The sequence below is a fragment of the Manacus candei genome, unplaced genomic scaffold (assembly GCF_025592945.1).
Source record: "Manacus candei isolate 608988 ecotype Guabito, Panama unplaced genomic scaffold, ASM2559294v1 h1tg000027l, whole genome shotgun sequence".
NCBI lineage: Eukaryota > Metazoa > Chordata > Aves > Passeriformes > Pipridae > Manacus > Manacus candei.
This window is the reverse complement of record NW_026138075.1, coordinates 4,218,375-4,236,249: the sequence shown is the minus strand read 5'-3', so window position 1 is coordinate 4,236,249 and position 17,875 is coordinate 4,218,375.

Sequence of the window (17,875 nt, the reverse complement as noted above, 5' to 3'; positions counted from 1 at the left end):
ACACCATGAGACCTTGAGGCTGTTCTAAGTCACACCAACTGCTGGCCTGCTGACAAGTAGTTTGGTAATTGGAGGATTATGGGCGTCATACAATCTCACCTTTATGTCCCCTCTTCCAGTTCTTGGAACCCACTTTCATTTCTCAGACATGATAAGCATTTTTTGGCTACATCTCCCTCAGCGGGTCATCAAAGTGCACTAGAGTCACTTCAAGAGAAAAAGCATGTTTTAAAGAAACTAAGCCTTTGCAGAGTCACTGCAGTCCTTGGCATTAAAAGTTTAGCCCTTCCTTTTGGTGGGATTCAGATGTCAGAGTCTGTGTCATTCTAAAAGCTGGGCTCAGTGATGATTTTAAATCTGTCAGAAATTTCACCCAGAACAGTTTTTCTGTGTTTCATTGTCAGCTCTACGTGTGTATATTTTTTATTTTCTAGAATTTTATCCCAGAAAGCGATAAAATCTGTCTGATAAGCTGAGCTGAATGTTTATAAACAACAGAGAAAGTACCAATATTAACTGTACTTTAATTGCACTGTTGTTACCCAGCAATACCATTGTATGGGAGCTTCTGAAACCATAAGCCTGGAGTATGGTTTCCAGGTTAGCTTTTACAAAAGTCAGATGAGGAATTGGTAAATTAAGAGCTGTCTCTGCTAATACATGATTGCTGCTGAGCTCTGAATTTAACATGGGATTTGAGAAATGGTGAGTCAAGTCAGCACTGGGCTGTGAGGGCTGATGGTGAGACAGGAGCACGCAAAAACTCAGGAGGAGGCAACAGCCCTCAGAAGGATCTCAAAGATTGTACAGTCCTCTTCCCTCCACAAGTTTGTGGGTACAATGATTTCCAAAATATGTAGAAATATAAAAAGCACTGACATAGAAGTGCATATTGTTCCATTTCAAAGATTCTCACTCACATCCCTAGGTTACTCTGTCACAAGCTTCTCTGCTGAGCTAACCAGTGTTAGTTTGTGCCAATGGTGATGGTGAGTTCTATTGCAAACTTTGTTCACTGGGAGAACCACTGGTAGTACCTTCGTGGTTTGCTCTCAACATAGTTAAAATGAGATCTTATGAGCATTTTTCATTATTGCTTGGCATGTATCATTCTGACTTTTCTGCAGGAGAGGAAAAGGAAATGAGAAATTGAGCTACGTTGCCTCCTTTGTTTCCGTACTTGAGTGATTTGTCACTTTAACCTTATCTCATCCACTGTTGGCTCAATGTTATTTCCAGCTGAATCCCATGTTTCCTACTGCCACAACACATTTAAAGAGCTGAAAAATATCTTCCGGTACTTCAAAACCAATGATATTCCATCTAGTTTGCCACAAATGTGCTGATAGCAGCCAGAACTATTCCTGGACAAAATATACAGAAAGTGAGAACATGGATTGACAAGAAAAGTTCGATCACATTAAACAAATAACCATGCAGTTTCAGATTATAAATAAAAGCCTCGACTCATCTTTTAGTTCAGCCATTTGAACCTGCCAGTTCCAAATAAAAAATGGGATATTTTATGAAAGCAATTCTGAAGATTGTAGTCAGTTTAACTGCAGACATCAAAGAACCCGCACCTGCAGAAAAGTATTATGTGTAAAGTTGAAAGTCACAGTCCTTTAGTTACCATACAAACTTCAAAAAGTACTCCATCTTTAAGGGCAATAGCAAAAAATTCCTGGTAGGCCTTAGCAAAAAAGTTTCTTGAATTGTTTTTCTTAAGGGCTACCAGTACTTAGTAGACTACAGCTTGAGGAACAAAAAAATTTGTAAATGCAATGTCAGTTTCTATCTAAAAGATAGTGAGAGCATACATGGATCTGTGAATTCTCTCTGCATGGCACAGACCTGGAAAGCATATAGCACTATATAGAAATTATATTTTTGGCATTGCCTCTTGACAATGACAATTTAAATGCTTAAGCTTTAGTTCAGAATTCGTAAACATAATTTGATTCTGTACTCACTGAAGCCAAATCCTACAGTAGCAGATGGGTACAGGATGGAGCCAGAAAATCTAAGAGATCAATCAGATGTTGACACGTATATGTCTTAATCAAATTAAGTCCTGCAGTTTTTTATGATGGTGCACAAGCTTTCATAGCCTATGTTCATTTAACAATAGAATTTCATAGTTGAGAATTTTGGTTTTAATACCCAGGGAGGTGGTCTATGCACAGAAATTCTAGGTGGGCTTTTGTGTGGATCAGTGTTTGCTTTGAGGGTCCTGTCTGCCCAAGTAATTAGTTTGGCTTCACTGTTGAAGGTTTCTGAATTCTGTATTTCTGAGCTGTATCAACCACAGTGGGTTCAAATGAGTTTGCTCTGCCTGGAGACATACCACCCTCAGCTACATAGTAGCTACATCATGCAAAGGCAGGATTCAGCAGAGGCATGAAGTACGCCAAAAAACAAAACCTACTGGCCTGGAAAACCCTCCAAGAAGTTGCCTGATGGACCATCTAAATTCTTGCATGCTGTTACGCATTTATTCCTTGGTCAATGTCATAACACACATATCCAGCGTATTGTTGACTCTGGAACATGCAAGGGTAAGGGACTCATCCTAAATCTATATTTCTTAAAAAACTTCTGTCATTCAAAAAAAAATTTATAATTTTCATAGAATTGACAACAGAACTGGAAAATTTACCTGAAAAGTTAGTCTCCAGGAGCCCAAACTGTTTAACTTTTCCAAAAAAAAAGATGAAGTGCCTCACTGATAGCCTGTACATATCCAGATTACAGAGCCTTCTTTCCAGAAGAAAAGATTAAATAATTTCTAAAGTAGGAATTTGTTGCTAGTCAAACTCAGAAGTAAGAAACTCAGATCATTAAAACAGTGGAGCAGTTTACTGAGATTTTTGGGGGATTGTCTATGACGGGATTTTTACAAACATGAACTTCTTTTTAAAAAAATAATGCATAGGCATAGGTCTAATATGAATAAATTTAGACCAGCCTTGTATTACAGTACAGCCTGTAGGACACTGGACTAGAAGACTCTAAAATATTATCATGAAATATAATAATTGACACATAATTTTCAGGATAAAAAATTACTTTAAAAAGTTATGAAAAATATTGCAAGTAGCCAGTGCTATCTCTGAATTAGGTACTTCAAAGGTAGCAGTTAAAAAGAAGAAACTGAAAGATGTATATTTTTTAAAAGTAGTCCCATCTCTCCAAGAATGTGGGCCTAATAAAACAAATAAATAACAAGAGTAAACTGCTTCTTAAGGTAAGAGTATTTGACTTGGGTTATGATCTGTACCTGTATTTGGAAGTTGAATCAGATGCCAAGTCAGGTTGTAATAATGAGATCTTCAGAGCAGCAGTGAGAGATCTCTTGACAAAAAAGTTTTGAGATACAGTCTCAAATGGAATATAAGTTGCCAGTCTCATCAGAAAGAGGAGATTGATTTCAAAACAAGTACGGGGTTTGCCTTTTTTGCTTTCTCTGGCACCTTAAGGGGAAAAAGATTTACCTAGGTTAGCTCATAGGGCTTGTAAATCTAAATGGTTAGGAAACTGGCTGTTCATGTTTCGCACTTTATTTTTGTAATACCTCCAATTGAAAACGAGTTATACTCACTGCTGTCTATTTAAAGGCTGTTTAAAGGCTGGAAAAAAAGTAAAACAAAGGTCCTGCCAAATATAGCTTTTGATAAAAGCAGATATCCAAGATCTCCTTCTCCAGTCTACTCTCTCTTTGCACAAGTGCTGGTTTGTTAGCCACCATAGCCTTCCCTGTAGTTCTTTACCTCCCTGTGGTCCCCTCCTCCACCATTTAGCCTTTTCTGATGCATTTGGACAGAGGTATCTTTTCTAAATACCTCTTGGAGAAGTTACACTTCTCAGTATATGGCCATGACATATGTGCAGCGTGGAAGAAGCTCGAGTCAGAAACATGGATCACACTGCACACTCCCCGTTACAAAATGATAACCTGGATGCACTCAAATAATACAGTAGAGCCACATGGAGGGGTTTTAATTCCCTAATATGTAATATTTACATTGTATCACTGAGAAGATAGGATGTAAAAGAAATACATTTCTTGAAAAACATACTTGTGGCTGTGAGAATAAAGAGACAGTCTGTTCAGATCTTTGGTCTGTCATGCATGCCATATTTCAGCTCTGAATTTTCAAAAAACAAACCAAGTTCAAGGGTAGAAATGAGTATTTACAGAATTTCAGTTCTGCATGCTTAACTGTGACATGCCCAGGATCTTGTGCATGTGTTATAAACTTATCTCAATTAGGTAACATAGCAGACTAGATACCAAAGTCCTCATTCATGTGGCATTAAAAATATCCAGTACAATTTCCAGAATATCTGCTTTAGCAAAATTTAGATTTCTAAAAAGACAAGGCAGGACACCCAGGTCAGCTTATCTCAGCTCTTCTGAAAAAGTCAGTGAAAAGTACCTGCAGGTCCTTTAGTTTTCCATGCAGTATGGTCTGTGAAGTTGACCTGAATACCAGAGAGACTAGACAGTTGTCAGAAATGTGACTATGGTAGAGAGTGGTCTGGTCAGGCAATTTCGTTTCAAGAGGACTTTCTACTTCCCCTGTGAGTCTGTGGTCAAAGTTAGGTGCTTTCCTACCTCAAGAGATCCAGCTGTGTTAACTAGAGAACTGTAAGCTGTCTAAATGGTGGAACAAGCTGTTGGCTTGCGCAGAAGTTTGGCAAGTGTTAGGAAGGATCTGAAGAAGATCTGTGGGCTTGATGATGAATACATGACAAGTATAATGTTAGGCAGCATAGTATTTCTAAGACTGAAGAATGAAGAGAGCTCCATTGAGTAGAGTTCCAGCAACAATATATATGTGCTAAAAATGTCTTGAGGTTTTTTTATTAGAACTAAGAGGTTTCTGGAGTGTTATCAGATCTATAGTTTGATTTCTTCCTGAATGTGATCCTCTCAAATATTGGTAGACTCTGCTATTTCAAGGAAAGAACTGTGTGTGGAGAAGAGGAGGTGGTAGCATACATCCCAAGGTCCTTGATAAGTGACTCCAGACTAACTAACTTCCAAGTCTAGGGTGCACACAATGTCAGCATGTTCCAGGCAAGCCTGGGAGTTTCACAGCTTAACACCGATGGTTTTGTTGTTGTTTTTTTTTCTCTGTGACTCTTTTGGTTCATTGAAATGATTGACGACCCCATATCTGCAAGAGGCATTTGAAAAACCATGCATTTGTGGAAGACCTTGCTGATCTGCCTTGTATGCTCGTGAAGCAATGAAGCCCAGCAGGTGGCAATATAAGCACTTCTCGTAATTTGAAATCCTTAAACTGTTGTCATCCAATAGCATTATGATGATTTAGTCATTTACAGCTCTGACTTGTATGGAAAATAAGCCTCAACACTGATAATGATTTTATTCACTAAAATAAAGCAAATTCCATGTGTGACAGTCTGGCATTCTTTCCATCTCTGGATCCTTCTCATGTCTTTGGTATTACCAAGTACTATTGCATTCATCTGAGGTGGAACAATGTATTGTAGCTGCTGAGAGCAGATTACATCTAGAAACACACATCAGATATTTTATTTATTTCTGTAAGTTGACAGAGTAAGCTCTGACTAGATGTTTCTCCTAAAATGCTGTTCTAAGCAGGTTTTACATATGAGTCACATGAAATAAAAGTTCTCATCTGGTTAAGGTTTCAAAAGGTTTGCTCTATCTGCAATTGATCAGCTTCCTTCAAAACTATGAATCCTTCCTCAGTATGACTTCAAGATTACATCTCCTGGTAGGCAACTGATTTCCAGCTACATTTGTATATGAATGTATATTATTTAGGGAGGAGTGAAAATACTTGAGATTGGATTAGGACTCAGGAGTCCTAAGGAAAGAGAGGAAAGAAACTCAAACAAAGAGCTTATGGGAAAAGGCATGTGTAGGTTGCAAAGGCTATATTTAAAGAAGATGTTTCTAGCTTTAAACTACTTTTCCTGAAGAGTCCTGAATATCAGTATATGCTTAGAGAAATATATTAAGAAAGTGAGTCTAGTGGACATCCAGTTTTCTTCTGGGCTTCTGGGTACTGAAGTAACTGGAAAGTCCCCCAGGGTGAAATTAAGAACTGTAAGTGCTGGAGAGCCTCTAAGAACTCTACACGGACTGCTAAGGGTTCTGACAGACTCTAATAACCGTAATACTTTGCACTTCTACTGCATCTTCCATTCAGAGCTCTCCAAGTACTTTAAAACCAGTCAGTAGTTAAGGCTTACAGCCTTTGCTGGGCAAGGCTCATTAGCACCATTTTAAAGTTGGTGAACTGATTGCTGGAGTGTTATGTTACAAATCACTCCTGTTTTCCTCTGCCCGCCGTGACCTCCAAAAAGTGGACCCTGACTGTTGTTTGCTAGGAACTTGAGGTTTGCCAAGAAGCCCGATCTTCTGAACTACAGCAGTCAATCTAGAAGTTAAAATTAATCTTTAATATTGCAAACCAGTTTTAGAATGTCAGATGCAGATAGATCAATTGGACTACGTAAAATCTTTGGCATTTTCTGAGGAGAAACAGATTTTTGCAAATGCAGTCCCAAACAGGGATTATGGAGAACAGAACTGGTTGCTTCTGCTCACAATAGTACAGTTGCTTGACAAATCTGTTGAGTAACCTGCTCAATGAGAGGTCCTTTATTCCTCAGTTATACTTATGTAATACCTGCTACTTACACTCATGTCATGCATCTGGAGGAAAGATGCCTGCACCACAGACCAGTAATGTATGAATGACAGGCTAGTTCACTGCAAGCTTTCCTTGAGATGCCCCTACATCTCAAGAAGGAATCTTTCAATAGTTTTCCAAACCGTGATGTGCCAGGGAAACCTGATGCTTATACAGCTACCCTTACGCTGTATGAGAACAGTTCCAAGGATGCTTGGCATAAATACACTCGGCATTTTCTTAACATTTAGACACTTAGCTTTCTGGTATGCTATTTGATCTTTTGGGTCAAATTATGGGTATTTTTTCCCTCTTTTGCTCTTTCCTTTAAAAAAAAAAAAAAAAAAAAAAAAAGAGGGGGAAGGAAAAGCAGAATATAACACCCCCCCCAAAAAGGTGCACTCTGAGGCCCAGTCACAGTCCTAATCACACACGAGTTTCAGAGTAGATCACTGTCTGCCTTCTGGCCAGGCTATACCAGGAGAGTAATAATGGTTTTCTAGTTAAGAGTTCTTTCTAGAGGCAGCACCAGGAACCTTAGCAGGTCACTTCTGCTGGTTGTGACAGGCCCTGTCAGTGAGCTCAGGCCCTGTCAGTGAGCAAGATGAAGAGCTAAGTCAGACTGTCTGATAGGTCTCTCATGAGAAGAGACCACAGTCTGACAAGCCAGAATCTCCTGCCAGCACTTTGTCATAATGCTACTCGTGGTCTGTGACACCCTGGCCTTGGGGCCTAGCCTTCAGAGGCAGACCCATGTGGAAGAAAAGCAGCAGAACTCTGGCACACATCACCATCTGGGTTTGATGAAAACAACTTGGAGGCAAGGCCACCCATTAAGCTCTGGACATGGGCACCACCCTTTCCCCAGTTATTCAACACTACATCGACCCTCAGCTGGCAGGGTAGGAGCCCCATGACAGGCAGGATGCAGCTTGGCTGGCATGTTTCAACGTGGGGAAGGAGAGGTGGGAGGTGCCTGGGAGAAGGAGCACATTTGGGGGTTGCTGGGTGGAACACGGGAATATGTCAGCAGCTTCCAGAGGAAGCACAGAGGAGCTTGCTGGCTCAGTGGCAGCTCTCCATGCCCAGACCTGCCACCACTGTGTCGCCACTTGGCTGCCCCCAGCCCTGAGTAATGCACACAGGGACTGTGGTGATTTCCATTGTATGCATGTCTCCCTGACATTCCTGACAGTTGTCCACAGCCTGACACAGACCAGGCACCACTCCTACACTCAGGAGATTGCACAGTGAGCAGTCACAAGGGGTTGAATGAGCATCTCTAAGAGAGATTTGGATTCCCAAGTTTTGAAATATATTGAAGGATCACAAAGTCCATAGATCACTTTTCCAAAGAAGGGGAAATACTCATCAGGGTAATGTCAGTAAGGCTCAAATCTCTTGGTGCCCAAACTACATTTGTTTAGAAACCTGTATGTCTGTATAAAACTTAAGACATACAAGTAATGCAGGCAAGGAGGTGAAGCTTTTGCATTCTAGTAGGTATTGATTTTATCTTCTTGCTACATTCTTTGAGCCCTTTCTGTTTCATCTTTTCTTTCCTCCCTTCTATTTTCATTTATTATCTATGTATCTGACCATGTCTATGTTATTCTGCTGTAAGTTTCAGCAGATATACTTTAAATGTTGCCAAATCTTGATGAAGAGAGTTTTACTGTGTATGCTCCACTACAGACTTGGAATGTTTGTGATCAGAAACTTGGTGGAATATCATATTTTGAAAAAAAAAAAAAAAAACCACAACAAAAAATAAAAAGAAACTGAAGCCTGAACCTTGGTCTTGCTTACATCAGAGAATACAGTGAAATTATTTTTGATTTCTGTGTGTGTAACTGAGATCAGACTTTGGCTGTAGCTGTGTATTCTGTCAAAGGCAGAAGACCACAGTCACCTTTGGGATAATGATTAATTATAACCACCGGGCTGTCCTTCCTGTGCAGGTGGTGCAATGTCATATTACGTGTTTGTTCTCTCCAAGAGATCTGCAGACTTCACAGTCTATGAATGTTCTGTAGTGAGGAAGAAATTAATGGTCAAAATCAGCAATGAGCCGCAGAGCTCAAGTCCAGACTGGACCATTGTAAGATTTGGGGCAGGGCAGGAAGGTATGGTTATAAGGTTTCAGCTCATCAAATTACTATGGAGAAGAAATGGGTTGGGGGAAGGTGTTTGGGACCTGCAGGTGTCTGCAGGTGCTCAGCACTGATTTAGGTAGGGTCCAGAGTGAGTACCCACAAGTGTGAAAAAGAAATTGGAATATTCCCTACACAGGTACACAGGATTACAGAGAACAGCAGGAATAGTGTTTACAGAATCCTCCTGACCTTGAATTCACCTCATCCTTTTTCAGTACATAAACTACTGTAAATATCAGATGTGACATACTGCAGTTTGATGCAAGCCAGTACAAAATTGAATTTAAAGAAATATCTCCTCTTTTAGCAACTGGATAGAATCAAAGATGACCCCATTTCCACTGTTTCTTGTATGCACCACCTATTTGCTTCTACAAGGTCTCAGTTACTACTAGAAACAAAGCATATTTTTTGTAGTAATGACAGAGAAGAAAATGTTTGCATTGTACTGAAGCACAGACATGGTTAATTTTTATCCTGGTAATACAGTTCACCTCAATACCTGCGGGAAACCTGAAGCTGAATATTATTTTAAAGGGTGGTGCGAGCTACATTTAAAGGTAAAAGGCAGCCTTCCTGATTTCTGCCCCATTTCCTTACTGAAGAGAGGAGTGGAAGACGTGGTTCCTGTGGTGTATAGAAGGAAGGCAAGGCCTGTGAACATCCCCACTGACACTGCTTGCAAGTGTATAGACACAAACTTCTAAAAATGCTGAGCACATACAGTGGAATCCCTGAACCTGGCTTTGGAGAAGAACGTGCTAGATACTGGATGAATATCTAGACAGAAGAAGTAACTGCTACAAAGTGCATTAGTTGTAATTCTCCAGAGTCATCCTGTATTTCCTTCCTGCACAGTATCTCAGGGTGCCAGGAAGAGCAGCTGCAGCTGTTGGAGGCAGGCATGCAATAACCAGGTTCACTTCTGAGACCTGTCCCCAGTTTTCAACAACAAGAACGGCCAGCCTCTCTCTCTGTGCCAGAGTCTCCTCTAGAGGGATAATATTTCTCTTATTCACCAGGTGTCCAAAGAACTAACACCTCCTTGATCTGCTGCATCAACCTTGTCCGGATGCTAAAACCAGTAGTCAGTTTTAGCTGGTTTGGGAGTTTTTTTCTCACCACACACATCAGTCAGGCTCTGTCTCCCAACAGTCAGACACTCTCCACGTGCTCTTTTGATGGCCCAGCACTGGAACAGAGCCTTTGGGTCAGATGTCTGAGTTGGAGACAAAAGAAAGGTCCATAAAATTTGAAAGTGATTAAAAAAAAAACCCCCTAATAGATATTTTAATATAAAATGCATCCTCTTCCTCCTCAAGAATGTTGACTATATGTGACCTAACCAGTGAAAAATACATTTAAGAACCAAACTTATCCTCTCACAGGAGTTCCTGAAAAAAGAACATGTCCACAAATATAATGGCCAGTGTCAGGGTTTTACAAGTGATAACTGGTTAAATATTTTGCAAAGAATCAACCGAGAAGGAGACCGGATATTAAGAATACTGAATTACTGGTTAGCTTTTGCCAAATCCTTGCCTTTTATCTTTGTCCATATGACAAGCTCTGAATTCCAGTCTCCATATCTATAAAATGTTCTAGGAACAATAATACTTTAAAAAGTGCAGGTACTGTGCATCACTAATGTAATTAATATCTGCCAGGCATATGGAAAACTTTACATGAGATGCTTTCAAGTTTACAAAAGTATTATTTTCTGTTCTCTATCTCATGCCTGAAAAATATTTTTAATTTGCAGTTATACAACTTCTTTCTCTAAAATATATATTTTTATTAATCAATTATTACTAAAAGCCAGTAAATATCTAAAGAGAAAATCAAACAACTGCCAGATTTAATAGATATACCCCTGCAAACAAGTAAATACACAACAGTACTGTGCCTCTGTGTATTTGTGTAAGAAATTTCAGCAAAGAACAGGAAGAACCAAAGATTACTTTAGAAATTACTATGGAGATGAAATATGTATGGTAGGTTTTTTTGTTTCAGCATCTCCAAAGTGGTTTAACGTAAAGTTAATTTACTACATTTTCACAAAGTAAGAAATTATAGTGCAACACAAATGTGTCATTTTTTAAAAAGTTGATACTAAGTATCAGGAAACACCACAAGGGTGGATTTTACCAAAAAACAAGGACTGGGCAAATCTGGCAAGTTGAAAAGCGTCAGTAGCCAAAAGATTATCATTCCCTGGTGGATTAATTTTTGCAATACCAGCTCCGTTTTATTTTTGCTCTGCTGGAACATGAGCTCTGTGCTGTTGCTGGAAAAGGATACTCTAGTATAAAAACAAGGACAAAATCTCCGTGACAAGCAGCAAAAGACTCTTTGTTGATGTTTGGAGCGCTCCAGGAGAATCTGATCTCAGCTCCTTCACTGGTGTGCCATGTAAATTTACAGAGATGTAGTGCTTCAGTTTCTAATTGGGATATTGCTACTTAGCCTTCCCAGTGATGTTATTTCGCTGTCTCAGGCATGCCTTTTAATGAGGGGATTGCAGAAGTTCAGTTTACAGTGCTGCTGTTGTTAGTCACAAAGCATAACAAACTAAAGTCCAATGGTTTTCTGGTGCCAGTGAAACGACCTTTTCCATTCTTCAGGGCCTTGGATTTTATCTTTGTATCTGTTGTGCCTTTGTGTAAATTTGTTTAAAGTCTCTGTAGCAAAGAAACCCTAAAGCTAAAATCCTGACCCAGGAAGCCGATAAAAAAATTGCCATTGATTTTGTTGCAGGGAAAAGATTCTGGGGCATTTACCAAACGTAGTATTTTAAATAAGATGAATTGTATTAATCGATTATCCTGTGATAGAAAAAATAATATTCTGTGTCTCTATCAGGGAAGTAGCCATTATTTTCTTCTGTTGCAAGGAGTTGCAAAACAGTCTTTGTTCATTACACCAAAGAAAATTTATAATGTGTTAGCAATAAATGCTTAGGTGAAGCAACTCTAGATTTGCAAAACAATACTCATAATCTGTGGTTTTGGAAGCTCAAATTCTGCTTTTTCCTGTAGACCCAAATTTCTCACCATATAATTTCAACAAGTTTTTTAAAAATTGGTGTATTTATATCACCTCTAAAAGTCAATTTATTTAGATTGGTGGATGACTTGATATAAAATTTTTTTACTTAAGTGAATACTTTGTTCCTTTAAGCCAAAATTCAAATCCTAGCAGCATCAATTCACCTACACTTTTCAAATCAAATGCAATTTCATGCCTTTTTCTTTGTTAGAAAATGACGAGTTGCATTATTTATTCTCTGGAATTTTATGCAAGAGATTTTTCAGTACCTTTGAGCACTCTTCATTTCTTCTCTTTATTGCCTAATGTATTTCGTGTGGATTAGTTTTTTCTCCTTCATGGCAGAGTAATCAAAGAACTGAGGATGCTGCACAGTTATAATCCCTAAAGTGCTTTGTAATAAAACACAAACCAAAGAGTTACTGTTATGTGAAATTAATTTAAAATATTGGTGTGTATAAAAATTGTTTTGTGGCACAATAAGAAGCTTCAAAAAGAACATTTTTAAAAGACAAAATAAGGAAGGAGGTGGTGAAGGATTATCTCATAATTCTTCCCATGCACTAGTGCCCTATATAACTCATGCCAGCCTTTTCAAGTACAGTTCTGTTTTGATCCTTTTTATTAGGCCTTGTTATATTCCTAATTTACCAGTGCATATAGAAGCTGTATTCCAAGGCTTGGAAAACAATAAGACTTGTTTTCTTTTTATGCTTATACAGTGTTTATGCTGTTCTGGAATGTTTCTCCAAAGCATACTTGTTTCTAAAGGATAATGATACTTGGCCTTTCCCTCAGTTAAGTGGGCAAGCTAAACAACATCATTTCTCAAGGAAGCAGCATAAAAAAAACCCAAACACAAAAAGCCAAACCAAACCAAACTAAAACCATCAACAACAAAAACAAACAAACAAAAAAACACACACACAAAAACCAAAACCAAAACCAAACAAACAAAAAAACCCCGAAACCAAACAAAAAAAACCCAACCAAGCAACCAAAAAACCAAACCAAAACCAAAAAACAAACAAACAAACAAAAACAACCAAAAACCCCAACAACAAAACAAAAACAAAACACCAAAACCCAAACAATCAAACCACAACGTTATGTGGAAATTACCTGATTTTTCTATTCAGCAATCCTGACTAAATATTTCTCCTGATTTGACGATATGCCCACTGAGACCTCAGTTCCACAGTCTTCTGTCTGGTTCAGATACCAACTGACAAGCAAACGTCAGCACAGCAGAAGTCATAACATCCTTTTTCTCTATATGCAGCATTGTTCTCCTACATTAGTCCATCACATTTGAAACACTTCATTTACAGTATATGAATAAGCAGTTTTGTAATTGTGACTAATGTCTGCATGTTGAAAACTTTCAATAAGAATGATATGGAAAATAATTCACAGAAATAAACTAAGGCTTTTGTCATCTGCATTTTTAAACTATTTCCAAGATTGCTAGATTAGAATTTATGTTATTGCCATGATACTCATGTAAGCTACAAGACATACACAGTTACCTTTACCCCAGCTAGTGGCTTGTCCTGGAGTGTCATGGTTTGAGAGCTCCAAAACCCCCTCCCACACCTCAACCCAGTGTGAGATGGGTTTTCCAGACACCACATGAGACTCAGAATGGGGGAAAGGGAATATACATTACAATGACTGTACAAATAAATACTACAATACGTTATATACAATCTTAACTATTTCTACCATGACATAAAAGTATTTACAATGGATCAAATCTCTTCTCCCCTCCAAATAAAAGTCCAGGAGGGAAGAAGGAAAAGATCTTTTCTACTTTCAGAGCAGCAGTCTCTATGGCAGCAGGTTCTCTGTCTCTCTCTTCCATGCAGCAGCTGTAGCTGGATCTCTGCCAGTACACACGAGGGGGTATCCAAGCCCTCGTGGTCCATCATCTAAAGAGAGGGTCTTCTCTTCCATGGGCTGTGTTTCCCAGGACACGGGTGCTATCACCACGTCATATCACGAAGCTCGGAGGTCTTTGTGACGGTCTGTATCTTCGGGGGATTCAAGTCCCTTTGCAGAGCTCTGTGCTCTGTCTCAACCAGCGGGGGGGGGCCAAGGTCACCCCCTCCACATTCCTTCTCGGAGCTTTTTAGCTCCTTTCTGCAGTGCTGTAACACTTTAAGACTCTTTCAGGTAAGAGTCCATCATCATCCTCCTTTCTCGGAGGTCTCCAAGGAGTTTGGGGTTTTAGTTTCAGTTCTTACCCAAACTTTCTCTGTAGAACTCAGTTCTCTCTCTGCTGCTGGCTCTCTCTCTCGGCTCTCTCAGACAACTCTGTGTCTTCCTTGGCTGCATGCTGTTTGCTGCTTCTTCAGTTCTTATCTGTTGGCTCTTTGCCACTGCTCTCTGTCCACTGCTGCCTCTGCTGCTGCTCCATTTGCCCACTCACGGTGGAGAAAACTCCTTCAGCTTTCTAGCTACAGGCACTTAGCTCAGTTTAACACTGTTCCAAGTCCCTGCAGCCCCTCACAGCTGGGTCTGGGGGGCCCAGCCCCCAGTGGGGCTACTGCTGCTTCTCCTCATGGTTTTACAACATGGCTACCTCTTCTCCAACAACTACAACTACCTTCTCTTCTGTTCTGCTTGTGATATGTTTATATTTTGCAGAAGCGCTCATTGGGTAAAACCTCAAGGGTCACCACCCCCTGGGGTTTTACCATTTTACAGCTTCAGGGGGAAAACTGTTTCCCCCCACCACATGGAGTGATAATGGAATTTTGCGTGAACAGGTAAGACTTACTATTTAAGAAAGTAAAACCTGTTCTGCAGCTTCTTTGTGTCAAAGTACTGAAACAAAATAGCTCTATAGCTGCTATAGCTTATTACAGAAGCCCAAACTCCAGTTGTACAGAACAATAGTCCAGACTTCATATTGTTACAGCCTGAATGGGCCTAAAATTAATACACCAAAAAAAAGGAAAAAAAAAAAAAAAAAAAAAAAAGACAAACAGAGTTTGAGTTTTCTTGGAAAAAAACCCCTTCATACCCCAATGTGTTTTGTGGTTAAAACCAAACCAAACCAAACCCCACATTTTTCAGAAACAATGTACTTTCATTTTAGAGTATTTCTAAAAAATAATAAAGCAGGAAAAGATATGACAGGCTGGGCTGGCTGATAGCATCCCTTTTCCATGGCAGTAAAATTATCAGAAAAGCCGCCAAGGCTTGGCAACTCCGTATTCACTCACATCATCTGCTTGTGGGGATGAAAACAGTTCCCGTTAGTGTATTCCAGCCACCATGCAATCCAATACCAAGGAAGGCTGAAAATGGGTTTGTGAACAGTTTTATTTTAAAATCTTCCACTTTGTATGAAGCACAAAATACTTGTTGGAAGACAAAAATTCTTCCTCTCAAGAGAATGTCAAAGGCATTCATCAATGCAAAGAGCATCTGCATCCCCCTTTGCAAAGGAAGCATTTCATACTACATGAATGATCTCTCTTAGGAGCAGAGGAACTTTCTTATTTGTCTAATCCTTTCTGAAGCAGCACCAAATTCAAATCTATTTGCTGCCTGAATAGTGTCAAGCTGAACTTGTTGATCATTTCAGGAAAAGCTATATCATACTTGAGGAAAAAGGATAGTACTATCACTGCCACACCATTTAAATTGTGATGCTGCAACCACTGACAAAATCTCCCCAATTTGGCCTGCTAGTCAATAACATCAGCAGGACTCTGGAAAGGCACAAGAAACCTTGAAAATGGGGAGCGAACAAAGGATAGAAAAATACTTTGCTTTTTGGTTTTTTGTTTTTCCTTCTGATTTTGCATGACCTCAGACATAGTTGAAAAACCATGATTTTCCCTTTTTATTATTATATCCTTAAATATGCACTGAATAGATAAAATGGATGTTTAAAATCTCAAGATCCATCTTTTCCTTCATTTCCTGAGTTCAGGGCTTCAGTAAGTTCTAACATAAGAGCCAGAACATCAGCTCAGTGCTTCTTCCTTTCAACATAAATGAAACCATTTAGAGTCTTGATTAAGCCCTGCCTGCCATCCATGCCCATCTGGGAGGTTGTCTTACACTGTGATTAATGGGGCAGCTAAAGGCGTGGGTGACACACAGAAGAGCACAGCACAGACCTTCTGGGCAAGGGAGCAGCCAGAGTGTCAGAAAGAGCTGCACTGAGGATCCTGAGCCCTTATTAAGTTGGTGGGCACGATAAGCACCTTCCACCCTTCCCTCCCCACAGCTGCATCTGACAGAGACAGGCAAGCCAGAAAAAGTCCTCCTTGTGGACTCCTATACCTGCTTTAGGAGGTAAGAGATCTCAAGGCAAAGGAAAGTCTCACTGCACCACCAGGAATTTGTTGCTGTTGTTGCATGCTTCCCATATCCTCCATCTGATACACATGATAATTGATGTACTTTTGAACATAACACATACAGTAAAGAAATCCAACTCTTATTGCCTTTGTACAACTCCCCAAATCCAAAAAGATCAATTACATCCATAGGAAGCTAAACCTCTGCCATTGACACTGTATGGTGCCTGCAGCTTCTTTTGATCTGATACATTTGAATCTGATATGTCTGTGGAGCAGTGAGTGAGGCCTTTTATGAGTCATTGCCTCCGATATTATTATCATACTCTCCAGACATAGTATCATGACAGCACTGTCAGTGTGGTGGTGTGATACAGTATATCAGTATATCACTGAATTTTTCCATAATGTAGCTGAAGCTGTCACAAGAAATAGCTTAGCATGGGTGGTATGTGAGTGCATGCAGCTTGTATGCTGGGGCAGTTGTTTAAAGTAGTGAAAAGTGGAATTCTGTAGTAAGAGCTAAGGGACTTAGTCTACATTTCTTTTATTGTTGCCAGTGGCAGCTTCTCTTATCCAAAGAGATTAAAATATGCTCTTAAGTGCTTGCAAAGCCCTGGAATGTGTGGTTTACAGCAGTATTAAGAGCTGATCTATAATTACAAATAGACACGGCATTAGTAATTTATTTGGTAAGCTTCTGAAATGCTGACTGTTTCATTCCTTCTTATAGATTGAATTTAGGTTGTACAAAACCAGGCAAATCAGGAGGTCATAGTTTCCCCCCATCTCCCCTTCCCCCAGGAACTCAAACAAAGCGTGTTATTTCTGGATGCAGTCTGGATCTGAATGTTTCCTTTCCTTCAGGACCCACAGTACCAAAGCATCCCTGGCTCTGTCCAACCCAAGCTGATGTTCGTCAGTTGTTTTTTATATGATACTCTTACTGACAGGGGTTGTCCACTTTATAAATGGTCTCTGCAGATAAAGCAAGAGGTCAACAAGGAAACTTTACAATGATAGGGAATAGTTTATAGACACTACCTTGCTGTGCAAGCCTTGTAGAAAGCCTTGCCACCTTTGCAGACAAATTCCAGACACTGATACCTTATCCTGTGCCATGTGAAAAGACTTTGGCAGAGACTAATCAGGAAAGAATGAGAGTTAAATTAGAATTCTTAATGTCAATTCTAAATAATAAAAGAGATGATTTAAGGATTGACATTATGGAAAGAGGTGGATTTGTTGCTCTTATGCTTTTCCACCACTTCCTTCATCATGGTCCTCATAATTAATGAAATTATGAAACTCTGACTCCTTCAAAATAATTTTTCTTTAAATGTGCACATTTGTCTTAACCAACTATTATGACAGAGAACATAGTAGATAAATTGCATGATCTGTTTTAATTAGTGCTTACTCTAAGGTTACAGAGTCATAATGTGGTACGTTAAAAGTAGCATCTGGAAATGGAAGATGCTCTTAACGCTTACTAGAAAGAAATCTAGAACTGTGTCTTCTTATGCAGGTGCAAGCCCCCACTGCCTGTGCCCCAACACAGACAGACAGTGATGGGCCTATTCCAATATGGAATTGATTTTAGTAGTGACAGTCAAGTGCTGTAAATAATTCGCTTGGGTCTGCTAAGAATTTTGCT